The following is a 20,521-nucleotide window of genomic DNA, read 5'->3' as shown; positions in this document are numbered from 1 at the left end:
GATACCATTTACGATTGCTCCAATAAAAATGAAATCCTTAGGTACACTCAATAACGTACAAGATTGGGGCGCCTCAGTGGCTCAGTCGTTTAGCATCTGCCTTGGCTCAGGTCATGATCCCAGGGTCCTGGGATCAAGCCCCACATCGGGCTCCCCGCTCAGCGGGAAGCCTGCTTCCACCTCTCCCACTCCCCCGCTTGTGATCCCTCTCTTGCTGTGTCTCTCTCAGTCAAATAAATAAATAAAATCTTGAAAAAAAAATGTACAAGATTTACATCCTGCAAAAAGTCTTTGAGATTTAGGACTATATAAATTGTCCTAAGATTTGGCACCAAAGTGCTCTAAATAAAAATAAAAATATTAGTAAATTTGACATCATTCCAATTAAACAAGAAAAAAAAAAAAGGTGTGGTCTGCAAAGGCAAGGCCTCTGTGAAAAGGATGAAAACGCAACCTAAGACTGGGAGACATGATTTTCAGACCTCTGACAAAGGACTAGTAACTAGAATGGATAAAGAATTCTCAGACCTCAGAGAAAAAGCAACCCAATGAGTAAAAGGTCCAAAGACATGAGCAGATATTTCACTGAAGAGGATATGAAGATGGCAAATCAGAATATAAAATATGTAACATTACTAGTATTAGGAGAATGCAAGTTGAAACCAATGAGATATCACCATATAACTATTATAATGGCTAAAATAAAATAATGATAATACCAAATACTAGTGAGAATGTGGAAAATTGCACCACCTGTACCTTGCTGGTGGGCAGGTAAATTGTCTGAATGGCTCTAGAAAATATTTTGGCAGGTTATTATAAGACCAAACCTGCAAATACCATATGATTCAGCAATTGTACTCTGGCATTTATCCCAAAACAATGAATGTTCATGTGAAGAAAGTCAATCTTAAATGATTATATATTGCCTGATTTCACTTACATAAAATTCTTATATGACAAAAAACATAGGAATAGAGAACAGATTAGTGGTTGCCACAGGTTAAGTGCATCTTTGTGGAGTTGTAAATACCGTACCTTGTCTATTTTAAAGTCAGTATCCTAGGTGTGATATTATACTATAGTTCTGCAAATTTTGCCATTAGGGATAAATGGGCTCTCTCTGCATTGTTTCTTACAATCTCATGTGAATATGCAATTATTTCAAAATTTTAAAAAATAATTTTAATTTATACATATATATAAATTAAAAGTAAAGTATATATATAAGTATATATATATACTATATATAGTATATATGTATAGTTTAGTGTGTATATATATATAAAAGTAAATATATATATATATATATATATATATATATTCTGCTATATATATATCAGAAAAAAAAATCATTCCTTGGCTTAAAACTCCATAGTGGGTTCCTATTTCACAGACAGAAAAAGTAAAATTTCTTAACCATGGCCACAATACCCTTCATGCCTTGGTCCCACATTAATTCATTGACAATCTTTTCAAATGTCAATTTCTATATAAATTCAATTCAATTACTTAGGGAGATTTTGGCATTCCTAAAGGCCTAGTAATAGCTCTATATAATACTTCTTTTTTTTTTCCGGAATACTTAAGACAGCAATTCCCAGGAGCTGTACAAAATTTGGCCTATGATATTTCTTCATTTTTTCTCCAGAAATGTATTATTTACAAAAAATACTATATGACTGAAATAGATTGCCTGCACAGTATTTTCCTGTAAAGATGGCAAAAATCCACAAATAAGTATTTTAAATTTGTGGTCATTTTCAGAGTCTAGAAATATATGATATTAGGGTGCCTGGGTGGCTCAGTTGGTTAAGCGACTGCCTTCGGCTCAGGTCATGATCCTGGAGTCCTGGGATGGAGTCCCGCATCAGGCTCCCTCCTGAACAGGGAGTCTGCTTCTCCCTCTGACCCTCCCTCCTCTCATGCTCTCTCTATGTCATTCTTGCTCTCAAATAAATAAATATTTAAACAAAAGAAATATATGATATTAGAAAATTCTGGAAGTTTATCTTCCATAATAATAAATTTATTTTGGTTTGCTGTAGAGTTAGAGGAACCATGTAATTTATTGATCAAACCCGAACACATTTTTGAATGAAGGAGGTGTTAATGGTGTAACCCTGACAACTAGGGTTGCTATAGTCCAAAAGAGACATACGGCCATTTTCATTTTAAGGTCACACAATTTGGTTTCTGACACTCCAGTTATCATGCCACATTCCAACTCTCTTACTAGACATAAGGTGTATTTGTTTTCTTTTACTCCCTTGAGTACACCAGGATTGTGCAGTGGTTTTCTGGAGGCTTACGCATCCTGTTGCCTCTGACTAGCCACTCTGGAGGTCTAACTGTCCTGGACTCCTTCACAGTTAGTCTGGGCCATGTTACTGTCATTTGTTATTACACTTCCAGGCTGTCCATAAAGCTATTGTATGATGTCCTCCACACTTCTTTGCTCTTTTGTTCTTCAGAGAGATAAATGCAGAATTTCTAGCAAAATACTCGCATACCTATTTAGGTGAGCATCACTCAGAAGAGCTACAAAACTTTGTCCATCCGAGGATCTCTTCCTTTGCCACATCATTTGTCTGAGTCCCCTCCCCTCAGTTATCACTTGTCTACTACTCTTACTCCACTTTGGGTCTTCTCAAGTCACTTGCTCAAAAAGGCCTTCCCTTACAATGACTACTTATTCTTATCACACTTTGAATTTACTTTCATAACACCTATGAAATACGTTTATTTATACAGTGAATTTTTAAAACATGTGTCTTCTCACAAGATTGCACACTTTATAATGTACGATTTAATTCTCACATGCTCCTCTTTCCCACTAAAGCAAATAGAAGTGAGGTAGGCAGTTAGGGACATTGTCCTACCACAATTTTATGTATGATGGAGCAAGCATGGTCATCTGCAACTGAGGAGTTTGAGTGTGAAAGAGAAATAAGAAAAATATGATAAAAACCACTTAAAAATAAAAAAAACTTGTTGACTAAGGGAAAAAAAAAAGCTACTGTTGTTACTGCTAAAGGAAAATCACTGATTTAGATAAAAATAAATAAGGTAGTGTATTTTTCTCTAGCAGTATTCAGTGATAGAGGAAAAACATATTTATGGAAGTGGTTCAGTTGATTAAAGATCAACAATCTTTGGGCAGGAAAAATAAAAAAAATTCAGAGTTGTGGGAGACTAGTTCAAGCAACAGTCTGGGTCTTCTGGGAATATTAGGGAAGTTAAATACTACAGAATAAAATGATTGGAGGTATCAATAAGTAGGTATAGAAAGAGTAAGGTAATAATAAGTCATGATATTGCTGTAGAAACTACAACAATTAATGCTGTATTTCACAGTCAGAAGTTTACTTCAGATACACATAAAGATCATATGTAGAACAGTTTTGATTATGGAAAGAAGGGGGAATTGCTGGACAGACATTTAAAACCTCTAGGTATCTTCACCATAAATATGAAAGCATTTGATATGGAACATCATTGGTAATATTTTTTCCAAATGAATACATATTGATAAGATTTCATATTTTTCAATCGTTATATAGCCATACACTTAAATTTATTTTACTGTGATGATAAAAATATATCAAAAGATACTATTTATAGAAATTAAAACTGTTAAGAGTTCAAACTTCTAAGGGCTTTATAGATTCAGGAATCCTCCCTTCCCTAGTATGCTGATTTGGAAATGGAGGGTCAGTATATTTGAGACAACGCCAAATTACAAAAGATTTTGTACTGAGGCCAGTCTTCTCCAATTACATATTATTTAGTTTTTATTAGAAGTAAACCACAATAACTCAGTGATTACATCTGGATTACCTTCAAAAGCATACTACTTAAGAAACATGAGTAAAATTTAAATATATATTTAAATCACCAATAGTCAATATTTATATATATATAATGAAAACTCAGATCAGTAAGTTTGATATGAAATGCATTTAACATTATTTCATATAAGAGAAATTAAACTTGTATGAGTAATACAGTTAGGAGATTATAACAATCAAAGTACATACGGGTATTGAAAATGCATGCTGATCTTGATCAAAGTAATCGATATGGCAGTAATGGCAATATGGATGACATAGAAGAAAAATGGAACACTGGATCCACTGAGTCTTTCTCCCTCCCACAGAAATTCAAAACAAGTTCAAAGTCCTCATCAGTAAGGCTTTTGTTTCTTTTCTGATATTTTTTAATATCATGAGTAATTATGCCTCATATTCTTTCTGTCATGCTTTTTCTTTTTCATACTAGCATATATTGTCACTTAAATGATTACCATATGGGAAAGAAATGAGCCATTAGTATTAAACAAAGGGATTTGAATTTGGGAAATGAACATTAACTTTTTACATTCATTTTTAATCTTTTGCCTAGCAGAATGCACTAAATCACCAGAACTATGCTTATTTATGTAAATCTACAAGTCTAGTTGAGTAGCACTTTAAGTATCAATGGATTCATGATAAATATCTTAGAAAACCCCATCTGCTATAAAATATGTGGCCTTATTAATTCAGAAAATATCATTAAAATATTATTATAAATAGAAATGTATTAGGAATCAGATATTTGATTTTCTCTGCGAGAAAATCATTAACAGTATGGGCTTAATGGAATTTGTGAAGAAACCTTGCAACTTTAGTAATTATTAGTTAACACTGATTACGTTAAAGCCTATATGAGATGGGAAATTTTGGGGAGTTTTACACATAGAGTCAATGAACTTCATCAGTCAAATTTATATTCAGTTGAAGACAAAAATGCTCTACAAGAATCATAAATTAATTAGTACTTAACAGTTAGTTGAAATGAACACACTGAAACTCGAATTTCATTTTCAGAAAATAAACTAACATGGATCATTTGGTTTGATGTTCAGTCTCCATTTCACTCCCAAAACACTTTTTAAAACTCACTCTAAGGCAAAAACAAAATAGGTCGTCGCTCATTTTTTCCAACTTAGCTCTCACCACCATCATTCGCAAATTTTTTATGGCTGTAGTGAAGATCTGTTTCATGCAAAATATGAACTCAAAATTAAACTTAAAGGACAACAGCTTTCAAGTGTAATTCCCCAATTTATATTATTTATACTCTTCTCACTCAAGCTTTGTGGTCATTTCTCATTTTCCTGGAATAGAATTTCCCCCATTCATTCAGCATGTTCCTTCTAAATTCTTCTCACCACTGTTTGTGGATACATTTAGGGAGATCCTGCTATTGGAGTCTTATCTGATATATATAGCTTTGCTAATAGACTTCTGTGTTTCTTTTGTTTATAAGAAAATAGATAAAAATTCACCAATGAGCAACATACACATCTTCTATTCCACGGTTGCTACACTTATCTGCAAACAACAGAATTTAAGAGAGGATTCATTAATTGTAATAATAGGCATAGTAATGGGAACTGGAGTTCTGATATCAGAGACAGAGTTCAACGTTGTCATTCTCACATTCGAACACACTTCTCTCTGGCAAGCCATACTTTCTTAGCTGTAATCAGACCAATAAAAAACCTAGGGCCTCTGCGATTCACAGAATTTAGGATGGTGTAGTTCCAGCTTATTAAGCAATATGTATTTGTACAAATGGTATTTGAATAAGCCATAGCCAGTACCACTACATCTTCTATTTTAGCAGTATCATTTGAGAGGCATCACTGCAACATCTGAGGATACTGGGTAAACACAGGAAAAATCAAAAGATTCAGCTTCCTGTCAGAGCACAGAAACAAACTTGAGATGTTTCATGCTGCCATTGCTTGAGTATTCAGGGCCTCAGATTTTCCATCTGCATACTGAAGCTGTGTTCTTGATTATCTCTGAGATCTTTTCAAATAAAAATCACACATCCTATGTTTTAGGGCAGTGACTTTTACACATTATTTAAGCCACACGGTGGTGTTTATCAATGTTAGTGATAATAGCTATCCAGCTGAAATTTTCCAAACTGAAAACCCATAACTCTTGATGGGAGGATAAGGCAGAAAGTAAACTAAAATCATTTGCGTTGAAGAATAAACATTTCTTTTAGGCTTGCTAATTTCTTGGTTTAATACCTATAGTATACATCTACAACATTCCCAGTATTGGTTTAAGCAACTACACATGGTTAGCATTTTAATATTCTTACACTCATCATGATTTCAAGTGATGTTTCTATTATAGCAATGCATCTTATTTTTATTTCTCATGAGTTACAAATCAAGTCACATTTTGCAAAGAGTAAGGTAAACCCAGGAACAATTTTTAGCTTGATAATTACAGCTCATGCCTTTCACTGCCATCTGAAACGAGGACTAACAGGCTAACTTATGAAGAGGACTGCTTATTGATTTGCAAAGGTTGGAACAGAAGAAGCTGCACTTTTTCTAGTACAACATGCACTACCTGCCTATATTGATTACTTATTCTTCAGTATTATAGTAAATTGCTATTGTGGAAACATAATGATGCTGAACATTTGTAGCCCAGATGATAGGGTAATGTTTAAACACTGTGTGCCCTGTTCTTTGTAGATTTGCTAATAACCTCTTTAATCATTTCTGTTCAAAATACCATGGATTCTGAAGCAGAAACTGGCCTAATGATACAACTAATATATGGAGCATAACATTTAATAATTTCAAAATAAATCACATCAATTATATTCCCATCCTCAGATGGTATGCCAAATTTTCTTAATTGTATTTCTAGTAAAGTAAAGTAAATTCATGGGAACTCTTAATTCTATTCTTGTTCTTTTGTTCTTAAACCTAAGTTGGCTGGGGTAATTGTTTCTATTTTGTAACATGAATTATATATTCAAAGAATATTTCCTATAAAAAGAATATAAATAGGGGTACCTGGCTGGCTCAGTCATTAAGCATCTGCCGTTGGCTTAAGTCATGGTCCCAGGGTCCTGGGATCGAGCCCTGCATCGTGCTCCCTGCTCAGTGGGGAGCCTGCCTCTCCCTCTGGCCCTCCCCCTGCTTGTGTCCCTTTCTCGCTGTGTCACTCTGTCAAATAAATAAAATCTTTTAAAAAAGAGAGAATGTAAATATTTTAAAAACAAACACATTTTAAAGATCTTTGGACCCACACATCGTACAACACAGAGTCACCTAAAATAAGCTCGATGTGGTGGATATAGGAAGATTACCATGAAAGATACTATATCTTATTGTAATAAAATATATTTTTTAAAAGATGTTCCTACTTTAAAAAGATACCAATGTCTCATTTATTTTACGGATTTCATTCAAGTAAACGTGATTATTGAGAGAAAATGTCATCCTATTATAATATCATCCTGTGGATATGCAATAGGACTGAGGTGGATTGGAATGAAATAACAAAAATGTAATAGAACAAAACCGATATGTTCAATATGAACATATTGAAAGCAAAAGTGAACAATGAGAAAATAGTATAAGGATTTTAAAGTAAGAATTGTTAGCATATGTTAATTTCCATCTTTATAAAACAATATATACTCTAGCTCAATTTCCCTAGGAAGATCAGCCAGTAGAATTAGGTAATTTTTTTCTTCATTGTTAGTTTTACGTTCTCTTTCTGTTGAATGAATCCATTTAGAACCAACATAATGACTACAGTCTTAGTGTTCTCATTCCCTTGGAACCTGAAATAACCAGGTCTAATTTTATCAACCTGGCGCCAACAAAAGAACCATTTCTAAATCAAATTTGTTGTCATTAGTCTTGCATTCAGTCTTTCAAAATATTAATTATCCTAATATATTTCTTGTACTATAGAATGGGGTGGGCATATGATAATGATAAGAACACACACTATGGCCATTTCAGGAACACAGATTCCCCAACATAAATATAAATGGAAGGGTCTATAGGGTCAAACGAAATGGATCCATAGTATCTATTTAAGTTGGCCTGGACAATTCAGACCAGGCTTCCAAGATGCCGAGTTATGTAAGTTGATCTTCACTATGCTTTTTTTTATTCGTCAATGGTTTCATCTTCTAATTTAGAGTAAGTGTTTGATCTGTTCAAAGCCATACAGAATAATTCTAAACTGCTGGCTTTTGTGCAAAGACTTAGTATGTCATCAATATAAAGAACTGTATAGATATAATCAGTTTTAATGTATTTCTTAACATATGATGGTGTATTCAAAAATTTTGTGTGAAACTTGAGTATATAAGATTGTGTATAAGTATTAAACATATGATACACATAGAAGCATTCTTAATATATGTGAGTTAGTTTTTCAATTTTACGATTTGTGATATTTGTTTAAACTTTTCCTTCTGAAGTACTGGCTTACATGATACTCAGCACTATGTTGATTAACTTGGAAAACTATTCAACTTAGTTTTACAAGACCTTTAACAGCATATAACATTTCCATTTTTAACTGTGAGAGTATGTTGCCATTACTTTATTCTATTGATTTTAATAAATTTTGTTTTTTTAGAGCAGTTTTAGGTTCACAGCATAATCGAGCAATTTCAGAATTCTCATAAACCTGTTCCCACACATGTACAGCATCCCCTACTATCTATCGATTTTATCACTTTTTAAAAAAATATTTTATTTATTTATTTGAGCAAGCAAGAGAGAAAGCATGAGTAGGGAGGGGCAGAGAGAGAAGCAGCCTGCCCCCCTGAGCAGGGAGCCCGACCCTGGCCCCCGAGATCATGACCTGAGAGGAAGGCAGACACTTAACCGACTGAGCCACCCAGGTACCCCCTATCAGTTTTTAATAAAAATTCAATGTCTCTCATGGTTCATTTGACTTATTTTACTTAGCATAACCTCCTCCAGTTCCATCCATGTTGATGCAAATGGTGGATATTCATCCTTTCTGATGGCTGAGTAATATTCCATTGTATATATGGACCACATCTTCTTTATCCATTAGTCTATTGAAGGGCATCTCAGCTTTTTTCCACAATTTGGCTACTGTGGACATTGCTGCTATGAACCTTGGGATACATATGGTCCTTCTTTTCACTACATCTGTAACTTCAGGGTAAATACCCGGTAGGGCAATTGCTGGGTCATAGGGTAGCTCTAGATTCTGGGAATCAAACTGAGGGTTTAGAGGGAGGGGTGTGGGGGGATGTATTAGCCTGGTGATGGGTATTAAGAAGGGCATGTACTGCATGGAGCACTGGGTGTTATATGAAAACAATGAATCATGGATCACTACATCAAAAACTAATGATGAACTATATGGTGACTAACATAACATAATAAAAAATTATAAAAAATAAATAAAATAAAATATTCAACGCCTTAAAGATTAAGTTTTTGAAAGCTAGATTTAACCCAATGATTTGAGAGAAATGTATGTGTCATAAGAATTCTAACACTGATGGGGCACCTGGGTGGTTCAGTCATTAAGCGTCTGCCTTCTGCTCAGGTCATGATCCCAGGGTCCTGGGATCGAGCCCCACATCAGGCTCCCTGCTCAGCGGGAAGCCTGCTTTTCCCTCTCCCACTCCCCCTGCTTGTGTTCCCTCTCTTGCTGTGTCTCTGTCAAGTAAATAAATAAAATCTTAAAAAAAAATTCTGACACTGATCAATGTCTATTATATTATATACGATTAAGATTTGCAAAGTCGGGGGATGATTTACAGCCAAGGTGAATGTACTTAAAATTCATGTCAACAGCTTTGCTTAGATAAAATATTAACATGTATGTACCATTAATTATCATTTTCATTAAAGACTATATATATTTTTCCATTCTTTTAACTGCATATGCTTTTTCATTCATTTTTTGTGTGTTTAAGAAATTCAAATTTTTATAATCTGAAGTATGCTTAATATTGTTGAGAATCAAATACAAAATTCATTTTCCAGAGGCTTTCATTCATGAGTGAGTTAAATGGCAATGAATTTTCTAACCATAAAGCACTCATTTTCTGTCAAATCTGTGCTCTTAGCTCAACACCTATACAATGTCCTATAGCTATTTTTGAAATTGGGGACTTATAAGGATCTGCAAATTTTAAGGTATAATCTATTCCATTTTAACAGTGTTAATCATTTTTTAATATTGACTATTTTAACATATTTTTCTCTTCAATTTTTTAAAAGGTACAGATTTCATACTTGAAAAATATTTGATTTCTATGCCTTATTGTTTATCACCTTCACATCTATGTAGTAATAATGTCCACTACTTCAGTTCCCAGTCATATTTCAACCCATTTCAATCCCACTCCTCCTGCAATATGCCACTAAAATCATTCTTACTAAGGTCACTAATAAATGCCAGGTTTCCAGTCTTTTTTTTTTTTTTTTAAAGATTTTATTTATTTATTTAATTGACAGAGAGAGAGAGAGACAGCAAGAGAGGGAACACAAGCAGGGGGAGGGTCAGAGGGAGAAGCAGGCTTCCCGCGGAGCAGGGAGCCCGATGCGGGGCTCGATCCCAGGACCCTGAGATCATGACCTGAGCTGAAGGCAGTCGCTTAACCAACTGAGCCACCCAGGCGCCCCCAGGTTTCCAGTCTTGATTAGAATTTTAAGCAGATGCTCCATCGTGAGCATACCTTTCCATTTTTTAATTGTTTCTTCCTTTGATTTCCTTGTCAATGAAAACTCTTGTTGATAGGGATTCTGAGGGCTACATAGTAATGTATATGAATCCAGTCTGACTAAATATAAATTTTATTGACCACACAATGCCTTATGTCACCATAAATGCAATGTGGACCATACCTACAGCTTGATTCTAAGAAGAAACTCTACATAAATGTTACATAAGCCTTGGCCTCGGATTACTCTGTATTTGTTAATGACATTCCAAGTTAGCCATTTTTGTGCATGATGATGATGAACAGTTAAGAATCAGCAATGCATATTCACACACACACGCACACGCCCACACACACACACACACACATTGGAATGGTGTTGGCAAAGGGTTAACAGATCATTCTACTTCTGCATGAGAATTTTAACTTCAGTTACATTTCCTAGGTTTGTTTCCATAGAAACAGGTAGGGATGCTATTGTCAACTAAGTTACTAAGCAACATCGCTTATGGTAAAATGATCCCTCCCTTGTAGGCTGGATTAAACCAGAAGACAATAAATACTTGGCAGGAACCCCTATTGTGAGATTGTCCTGAGTAAGGAGACTTTCATAATTGGGCATGAACACTGTGGGATCCTTGAAAGGTCTGTGTTGGTACAAAAGATTAGGGATCCTGTGGGAGGTGAGGCTTTTAATCAAGAGTGGTCTCCACACCTGTAGGTGGGGTATTTTGGGAAAAAGAGGACCCATCACGGTTTTATGGATTGCTACAAGAACTGCTGCAAGACTCCCACTGAGGAGAACCACCTGCTGTGGCCCTCCTGGCATTCTGAGGTTTCTGGCCTATATCCTTTTGAGTAGATTGTGGCAAATATTACATTGTGTAGTCTCATGAGTCTCAATGTGTAGTTGAGCTTAAGAAGCACCTTTTCCTGGTGGGAAATGCAGACAGTACTCAGATATCTAACAAATGCAATATTGATTCAATTTCCAAATGCTTCAAAATTTCCAAATTCTCAGCATCTATATAATTGTCATTCCATGTCTTTTTCTCACTGTGCAGTATTTGTATGTTAAATTTCCAAATTATGGAAAATCCTTAAAAATACAGCAGTGCTAATATATGTTTGAACTCAAACATACACAGTAATAATTGGTTATCCTTGCATTATCTTTCTCTAACAACTTATTATGTAAATATTATAAGAAGATTCACTGAGATCTCCAATATGAAAATGTGTAATTTTTATGCAGATTCTGAGATGGAACCTAGATAAAGTAGGAAAAGACATAGATATGAAAGTATTACATCTTTCCTCATATACATAAGAGGAATTTACTACATATCTCATGATTTACATATTTTATAGAAATGAGATTTTAATTTTCACAACATAAACATTGAAAATATACTCTCAGTATCTTGAAGGTTTATATAAAATATATAAAATTTGTCACCTGTTTATTTTATCTTCAAATGTGTTTTATTAATTAAGTATATGATTCATGCAGTATTCACTTATTTTTCTCTCTTATTTCATATAATTGGAAAACATAACATTTGCACTAAAGTCAAACATGCTTACAACATATTTGATAATGATGTCAGAAATAATCAAAATCTTTGGCAATAAAATATTCATATTTAATATCATAATCTGAGCATGAATGTCCATCCTTTTAAACATGGAGATGATCCAATGATGCTATAATTATAAATTAAACTTATTTCAAAAGTTAAAAATGCACTATTTTAAATGCAAATACCCTTTATAGCACAAACACTGTGCAATGTCAACTGCAATATTTAAGAAATTAATTTATTAAAACTTCTTCCACAATTTTTGTTTCTCTTATATGTGGTCAGTTATGTTTATAGTTTACATATGTTTACTTTAAGCTTATGGACTACAACTATAAGAAATATCCTGGGTTGCCTGGGTGGCTCAGTCTGTTGACCATCCATCTCTTGGCTTTGCTCAGGTCATGATCTCGGGATTGTGAGATCAAGCCCCATGTCGGACTCTGCACTTAGTGCAGAGTCCGCTTGAGATTCTCTCTTTCTTTCTCCCTCTCACTCTCTCCCTCAAAATAGATAAATTAAAAAAAAAGAGTAACCCATAAATGTGTCTATGCTTAATTTTGAATATTTTATATTCACAGTGAATGATAATAAATATTAAACAATCAATTCTATTTTCTTAGTGAATGTTTATGTAATTATCCTTTCAATATTTTCATAATCGCCTTATTTTACCTGCCCATAAGTTCTGAGATATTTATTTCATTAATTATTTTGAGAACATATTGGACTTCTGAAATGCAACCAAACAATAGCAAGTACAGTAGTTTCCAGGAACAGTATTTTTGTTTGTTTGTTTGTTTTTAGAATATCAGATGGTTCCCCAGTACCAGGAATAGGACTCTCTTCCTTCATAAAATCAGGATCTAAGGAATGTTATTAAGCACACTTGCTGATAAACTTTCAGTAGTGAAGATTAAAAATTAATCCCTTAATTTAAATAATTCTCAAGTTAAAATAACAGGTGTAGATTTCATGATTTCTCTTAAAAGCATACATTTCAAACTAATGTACAAATGGAAATGAGTACTGTAACTAGCAGGGAATACATTAAAGTCCTGGACAGGTGAAAAATATGTGCATGAATATCTTCCAGTTTGCTTGAATGTGAGTTACATCAATATATTTAAGAAAAAAATTAAATCCCTAATGATAATTATAGTGGGTTGTTATATACTTAATGTATTATAACCCAGCTTTGTATTTCGGCTTACCAGACTTGTAGAATCAGTTTATACAATCCTCAGAAAAATGTACATTCTCCTTGAATTACATATAATAAGAACAGTAATAGTACAGCAGGTCAAGGTATGTGAAATATTAGACAGAATGTTTATTTTGTTTTTCCATTCTGGTTCAGACATTCTCCAGAATAATAAAAATCATAGCCAGATTACTCTCATATCTTTGTTCTGAGAAGTTAATCAGACATTCAAAATAAAATTAATGCTGATAATAACTGAAATCTGAGACTTAGACAATTATTAAAAGAGGGTGAATGCTCAGTGTCTCATTTTCAGAAATAAAAATCAAAGTATGAATTATCAGGCTAAATATTTATTAAGTTACCAGCATTGCCTTATAAAGCATGACTTAGAATGTAAGTGGAAATCACCAGGAACTATATATAACAAATGTGCTAAAATCCAATCTGATAGTTAATTTTGTGTAGCAACTTGACTGGGTAAGTCTGTGAGAGTGTTTCAGAAAGAGATTAACATTTAAGTCAGTAGACTGAGTGAAGAAGATCAACCATCACCAACATGGGTGGGCAATCACCTAACTAGTTGAGTGCCTAACTAGAACAAAAATATGGAGGAATGGCAGATACTCTCTCTCTTATTATGCTGGGACATCCGTTTTCTCCCCCACCTAGGTTCTCAGTTCTCAGGCCATCAGCCTTGGACTGAGAGTTATAGCACCAACTCCTCCTGGTTCACTGGCCTTCAAACTGAATTACACCACCAGCTTTCCTGGGTCTCCAGCTCACAGAGGGCAAGTATTGAGAATTCTCAGCCTCCATAAGCTAATTCCCATAAAAAATATTTTATGTATCTATATACACTTCTTACTGGTTGGTTCTGTTCTCTGAAGTGCCCTAACACATCTAACTACATCAAATGGGTAGGGACTGTTTCTCTAATTTAGTTTTTAAATTGAAAAATAAAGAGATCAGAGAGTATTTATGTATTTGTCTTTCAGCACATCTGAAACTTTCTCTTTCTCTCCTGGAGAAAAAGATCAAAACATAAACTGGTGGATAGTACTGTAGACTAGTATGATGACTGGTTAAATAAGCATGCTAATTAACAGTAAACTGGAAGGAGGCAAACATCATGTGGTAGGAGTTTCTATACTTGGTGATATAAGTTTTTAAAAATGCTTTTTATTACCATCATTTTTGTGGCTGTTAATATTTTTAATTGTGCTTATTAGTTTTCAAAACAAAAGAGAAAATATAGTAGGGGTAAATCAACAGTTCTCAAAGTGTGATCTTGTCTTTCATGCCACTAAGACCCTCCTTTGGGGCCAAAAGGTCACAAATATATTCATCCTAATACTAGGATATTATTTACTTTTTTGCTCTTACTCATTAATGTCAGTGAACTTTTCCAAGGGCTATAATAATGTGTGATTTAATGCGAAAAGACTTTTGAGAATCCAGATTTCTTATATGAAGCAATATAGAAGAGAGTTGAAAAATGTAAAAAGATGCCATTATCCTCAATTCTTTTACTTTGAATAATACAGCCAACTTCAGGGAAAAATATCTTTATAGGAAATAGACATTATCATTAAATCAATAAATGTATTAACACTTTAAATTCTTAATTTTACTTCCTAATTTAGTAACTATGGATATAATCTATATAAACAAAAATTCTTTTGTATCCTCAATAAATTTTAAATATTCTGGTTCACGAGAAACAAATAGTTCCTAATAATAAAATCTTTGAGAATAAATGAATTAAATAATTAGATTTATAATTTATAATTAAGTAATATCAAAGTAGGATTGATGACAAAATATCAGTAATGCATAAAGCACAATGATAAAGTTCCAGGCATGTAGAAGTTTGGGAAATAGTGACTATACTCATGCCATTAACAATCATGAGGCTATATGTTTAAACACATAATTTCTGTCAGGATCCAAGGCTTCCATGACTGGAATTAAAATAAGTAACCATTTCCCTGAACTCTAAATGCACCTGAAATATTGTCTATTATTAGAGTAGCACCTCTGAATTATTTAACGCCTCACAAATTTTAGGTAAGGTAATGCTTTAAAGAATCTGTATTAGTTGCGTGTGATTACATAACAAATTACCACAAAATTAGAAGTGTAAAAAACCCATATAATATCTCGGTTTCTAAGGATCAGGAATCTGGGCACAGTTTAGCTCCCTCTTCTGCCTGCAGTTCTGCAATCTGTGTGTCATCTAGGACTGGAATCTAAACTGAAAGTTTGGACTGGGGAAAGGTCGACTTCTAAGTTTGAGTGGTGGCTGGAAGAATTCAGTTCCTAGAGCCTGTTGGCCTTGGTTTCTAGCTGACTCCTGGCTGAGGACCGTCCTCAGTTCCTTGTCTCAAGGGCTTCGCATAGCAGCTTGTTTCAAACTGTTGTAGCCAAAAAATAGAGTTTGTGAGAAAGCCAGAATTCACAGTTCTATGTAAACTAATCACAGAAGTGACATCTCATTCCCTTTGCCATGTTTTATTGCTTAGAAACAAGGCACAAGGGACAGCCAACCCAACTCATATCCACAGGAGATTACACAAGGGTGTGACTACCAAGAGTTGGGATCACTGAGGGCTAGTTTATCAAAACTAGCATAGCCGTGCATACTCCTAAGCATAGAATAAAGATAGTCTGGCTATTATAAAAAGCATGTATTCAGTTGTGCATGCATTTTCTAATCAATGACTTCGTCATATGCTCACTTTATGATGAGTTAGGATGAAAAGGCAACTATGCCATTACCTCCTAATTCAAATAAATTTGAATTTCCTAGATGAAGGACAACAAGTAAACATTTCCCATCTGCAATTATAACAACTTGCTGTGGGTTCACCAAGAAATAGTGTATCAGGTTTACTAAGGTAATTGGTAAGATGACACTAGAATTAAGTCCAGGAGGGCTGAGGAGAATTAGTGAGGTGCAAAGTATCTTTAAGAAGTGAAGATTGTCATGTAAGGAGACTAGTAGAAGCAGATTCACAGAAAAATGAAATAACTTGAAATTGCAAGTCACTTCTGGAAATTGCAAGTCACTTCTGGAAATTGCAAGTCAATTGGCTATATCAAGGGATGGGTTTTAAAAGTTAGGAAAGGGTCAGATTATGAAGGGATATGTCTGCTAGAAAAATTCACTTATTTTTTAATTGAAAATTATTGAAAAATATAATTTTTAATTATGATAATTTGTACTTCCATGATGTAGTCCATTAATTGTAGTATTTAGGGACATCATGATGGAACTGTTGGATGAAATGATTTGAAGAATTTAGACTACTATCAGCACAAAATTTGGAGGCCTACTATAATTATCCAAGTAAGTAATTTTGAAGATTTGAGGAAGGGATATACTACTAAAATACAGATAAGGAATGACATAGGAAAGTTACTCCCAAATTGGAATCTGTTAATCAGATAACTTTTTATCTTGAGAGGGTTCTAGAACAGTAGACATTTCTCCTCCCTCAACTCCAAAGTTAATGTACATCCAATTCATGGAAGAATTTTATTAAAATCTGATATCATAGGTCTGGAGCAGGGCCTGATCATCTGCATATAAGTTACCAGGGGATGCTTATGCTGCTGGTCCTCAACCCGTATTTTGATTAACACAGGATTATATTACTAAAGTCTTTGTGATTGAAAAATGGAAGGGGTGATTTAGACAAAGCATGTAGAATTTACACCTACACCCTCACTTAGATGTAAAGGAAAGAATAGGAGTAGCAAGGAATCTATAGACTCTCCAACCAAAACAAAAAGCAAGGCTGTTAGTGAGAAAAAACACAATTATTTGTACATGGAGAGGAAGATTCACAGAAAGGTCTTATCAGTTGCAGAATGATTTTAAGGTGGCTTCAATGGCATGCACTCTTTTTTTTTTTAAATTTATTTGAGAGAGAGACAGAGAGAGTGAGAGAGAGAGCACGAGCAAGGTGATGGGCAGAGAGAGAAGCAGACACCCTGCTGAGCGGGGAGCCGGACATGGCCTCAATCCCAGAACTCGGGGATCATGAGCTGAGAGGAGGGCAGATGCCCAACTGACCGAGCCACCTAGGGGCCCTGTGCACTTCATTTTAATACATTCTAGACCTTTGTTTCAAGAAAATTAAGTGTTCATTAACCTCTACAACTGAAAAGGAACCGGTTAATGTTTGGAAGTGAATTGGAAGGAGAGAAACTATGCATGTGGCAAATGGCACTCACACTTTTCTAATGAGCAGGAAGCAAATAAAACTCCAACAAGAATGGTAAAGTGGGAGAAGTATAAGATTTCAACTTTATCCTTTCAAGAGAATGGGGGGGAAATGGACTAAAAATACTCAAAATAGTGACCAGGAAGAACTGACAAGTACAACGGAGCTGTGGATTCAAATTGTGGTAGCACAAGTGGACATGGCTATTTAAGATGTTTTCTTTTATTTATTTATTTATTTATTTAGCCTGTATCATCTCTCTCTCTCTCTCTCTCTCTCTCTCTCTCTCTCTCTTTTTTTTTTTTTAGTACTCTTTCCGGTTTGGTTACTGTGTGTTCATCTCTTATCCAAATAGTTTTCCTACATGATTTGTTAATATAACTCCCTTTTTATGAGAAATGGTTGATTATAGAAAAGAGTGGAATTCCTTTCCTGGAAATTTGTAAACTGAAGCTGAGATCACCTATGGTTTTCTGTCAGAATTTCTAATATGTCAAATTTGGAGGATTATCCAAAGCACTGAACATTAGATAACAGTGACAAACAGCCAGTCAACAAAGATGGTTAGAAATGAGAGAGACTGGAGCCAATATACAAAGAAAAGTACTAGATATTAGATAGGAAATAATTATTGGAATTGGAGTCTCTTGTTCTAAATGATCCTGCCACTCCCTGACTTCCCTAATTTTTAAGAGTTTTGATGATTCAATAATTCCACACACTACAGTCATATAATAACCACCTTCTAGAGTCTATTCCATGGCTGGTAAGAAGTTTACAACAAGAAAGGTATGACAAATTCATCTTCAAAATAACATTACTCACAATAAAATACAAAATAAGAACAAATATATTTTCCATTTCTTTCCTTTCCTGATTTTTGTCGTAGGCACTACTCTGTGGGATTCAATAAAGTTCATTTGTGTGTCAACCAAACTTTATTGATTCAGTTCAGCTTCATGGATTTGCACTGAAGTGTTGCTCACCCTAAAAGAATGCTAATCAAGTAATTCTATGACAGTCTTATAACCTTGCAGTAAAAAGCACACCAGTGTAAAGGTGGGTGAATTACAGTTTATTTGATGCTTGATTTACTCTACAGCTGTCTTCCACAAAGAAATATAATAGCCAAAAACTAAAGCTTGGGTGGTTTTTAAACAGACTAGGAGTTATTTGGTGTTACTTGGTGAAGAGGCTAGATTCCTGAGGGAACAGAGAGAATGAATGAGTTATTTAAAATCTTTTGACTTTTTAGGATCTGGTTTACATTTGGATTTGCTTCCGACTCAAACAAGTTAGAAGTTGGCACTGACATACATACTTATCTTTCTTTGCTAATCTACTTAGAATCACTAAGAAGTAGTTCAACAAAGCTACTGTAGAAAAGATTAATACTTAAAAATTTTTACTGATGTAAAAGAAAAAATAAAAGAATTTGCTTAAAATCAAAGGAGAGCTGGTTTCTACATTGTGCCACTCCCACTTAACAATGCTGCTTAGGCAGTATTCAAATCTCTCTGAGGGTAGATTTGCTCTGAATATGTACTATATCACTGGGCTGGATTATTTTTGAAACTGAATAATATTGCCAGAGTGTTATAAAAAGAGAGAATCTTCCTTTATCTGCAGATCAAGTTTAGAAAATGTAGGAGTGGGCGCCTGGGTGGCTCAGTTGGTTAAGTGACTGCCTTCGGCTCAGGTCATGATTGATCCTGGAGTCCCGGGATCTAGTCCCGCATTGGGCTCCCTGCTCAGCGAGGAGCCTGCTTCTCCCTCTAACCCTCCCCCCTCTCATGTACTCTCTCTCTCTCATTCTCACTCTCTCAAAATAAATAAATAAATCTTTAAAAAAAATAAGAAAAAAAAGAAAATGTAGGAGTTGTGTAAGTTTCTGACATATTTCTATAGTGATATGTAACTGTGATAAAGGTGCTGTTACAATATTCAACCAGTACTTTTGAGTATATTTATTTATGAACTTTAAGTAGCAATTTACACCTTGAGGAAATTGACAACTGCCTAATTAATGTTCATGCTGGTCATAAACAACACTATCGTTTTCACAATAGAAATTTTTAAACACCAATTAATATAAAATCTGGTATTTCTAATTCATATGCAGGAAAGTATTAATTTGGAATATCTCTCTTAAAATGGGACATGGAATTAAATAAATCATTCATAACATGCGGCCAAATATATAATTATTTTATTATGCAAGAGAAAGGGAACATTTTTACTAAAAATTTAATCTAAAAACAAAAAAATGTATTCTTCTCAAAGGTATCAATTTGCAATCATTATTTATATTGTTCCTATAAAGTCCATGATTATATACATGGAGTAACTTAGAATTTGATAATTTTGGTGAAGTATAAAAAATTCATAAAAGGAAAAAAATTAAAATTGTATTACATGATTTAAAAATTGAGGAAACTTCACATTTTATTATCTTTGTGGTTCTATCAGGTATACGACAACATAACGTTATGTACATATACATGGATATTACTATAGCCTATGAGTCTTCCTTCAATAAGACAATGATTAAAAATGATAAAGAAAATAACTATATTTAATATTAGTGTAAGGAAAACTGGTAAACATTTAGAGATGAAGAAATAAAGGATATTTTAAATTTTAGTTGCACTGTAATTTACAACAGTCATATCAGACATGTTACTTGACCTGACATCTCTTCTCCCTTCCTTTAGTCACATCAACCCATTTCTTTGAAAGAAATCACCTAAAATTATTTACATTTTCCTTCTCTTATTAACCAAATAAGAGATGAAACTTTTCAGAGGTGGTCCACAAATGCTTTATCAACTTAATAAAACTTACCTCCCCTCCCTTAGACATCGCTAACATTGTGGAGTGCCTGGGTGGCTCAGTTGGCTAAGCATCTGCCTTTAGTCAGGTCGTGATCTCAGGGTCCTGGGACCAAGTCCCTCAGCTTCTCC

At 34.2% G+C, this 20,521-nt stretch overlaps 1 long non-coding RNA gene across 1 annotated transcript in view; it reads left to right on the top strand.

Annotated features, from left to right (window-relative positions):
* Positions 1-11,150: 11,150 nt before the first annotated feature.
* LOC141373417 (uncharacterized) overlaps positions 11,151-20,521 on the top strand; it is a 31,517-nt gene continuing 22,146 nt past the window's right edge. The window contains exon 1 of the long non-coding RNA XR_012379386.1: positions 11,151-11,374. This is a non-coding gene — a long non-coding RNA (uncharacterized lncRNA). The remainder of the gene's footprint in view (positions 11,375-20,521) is intronic.

This window comes from Callorhinus ursinus, unplaced genomic scaffold (assembly GCF_003265705.2).
Source record: "Callorhinus ursinus isolate GAN/ISIS: 27379988/994484 unplaced genomic scaffold, GSC_fseal_2.0 scaffold1, whole genome shotgun sequence".
In the NCBI taxonomy this organism is placed as follows: domain Eukaryota; kingdom Metazoa; phylum Chordata; class Mammalia; order Carnivora; family Otariidae; genus Callorhinus; species Callorhinus ursinus.
This window is presented reverse-complemented; position numbering and strand designations above follow the sequence as displayed.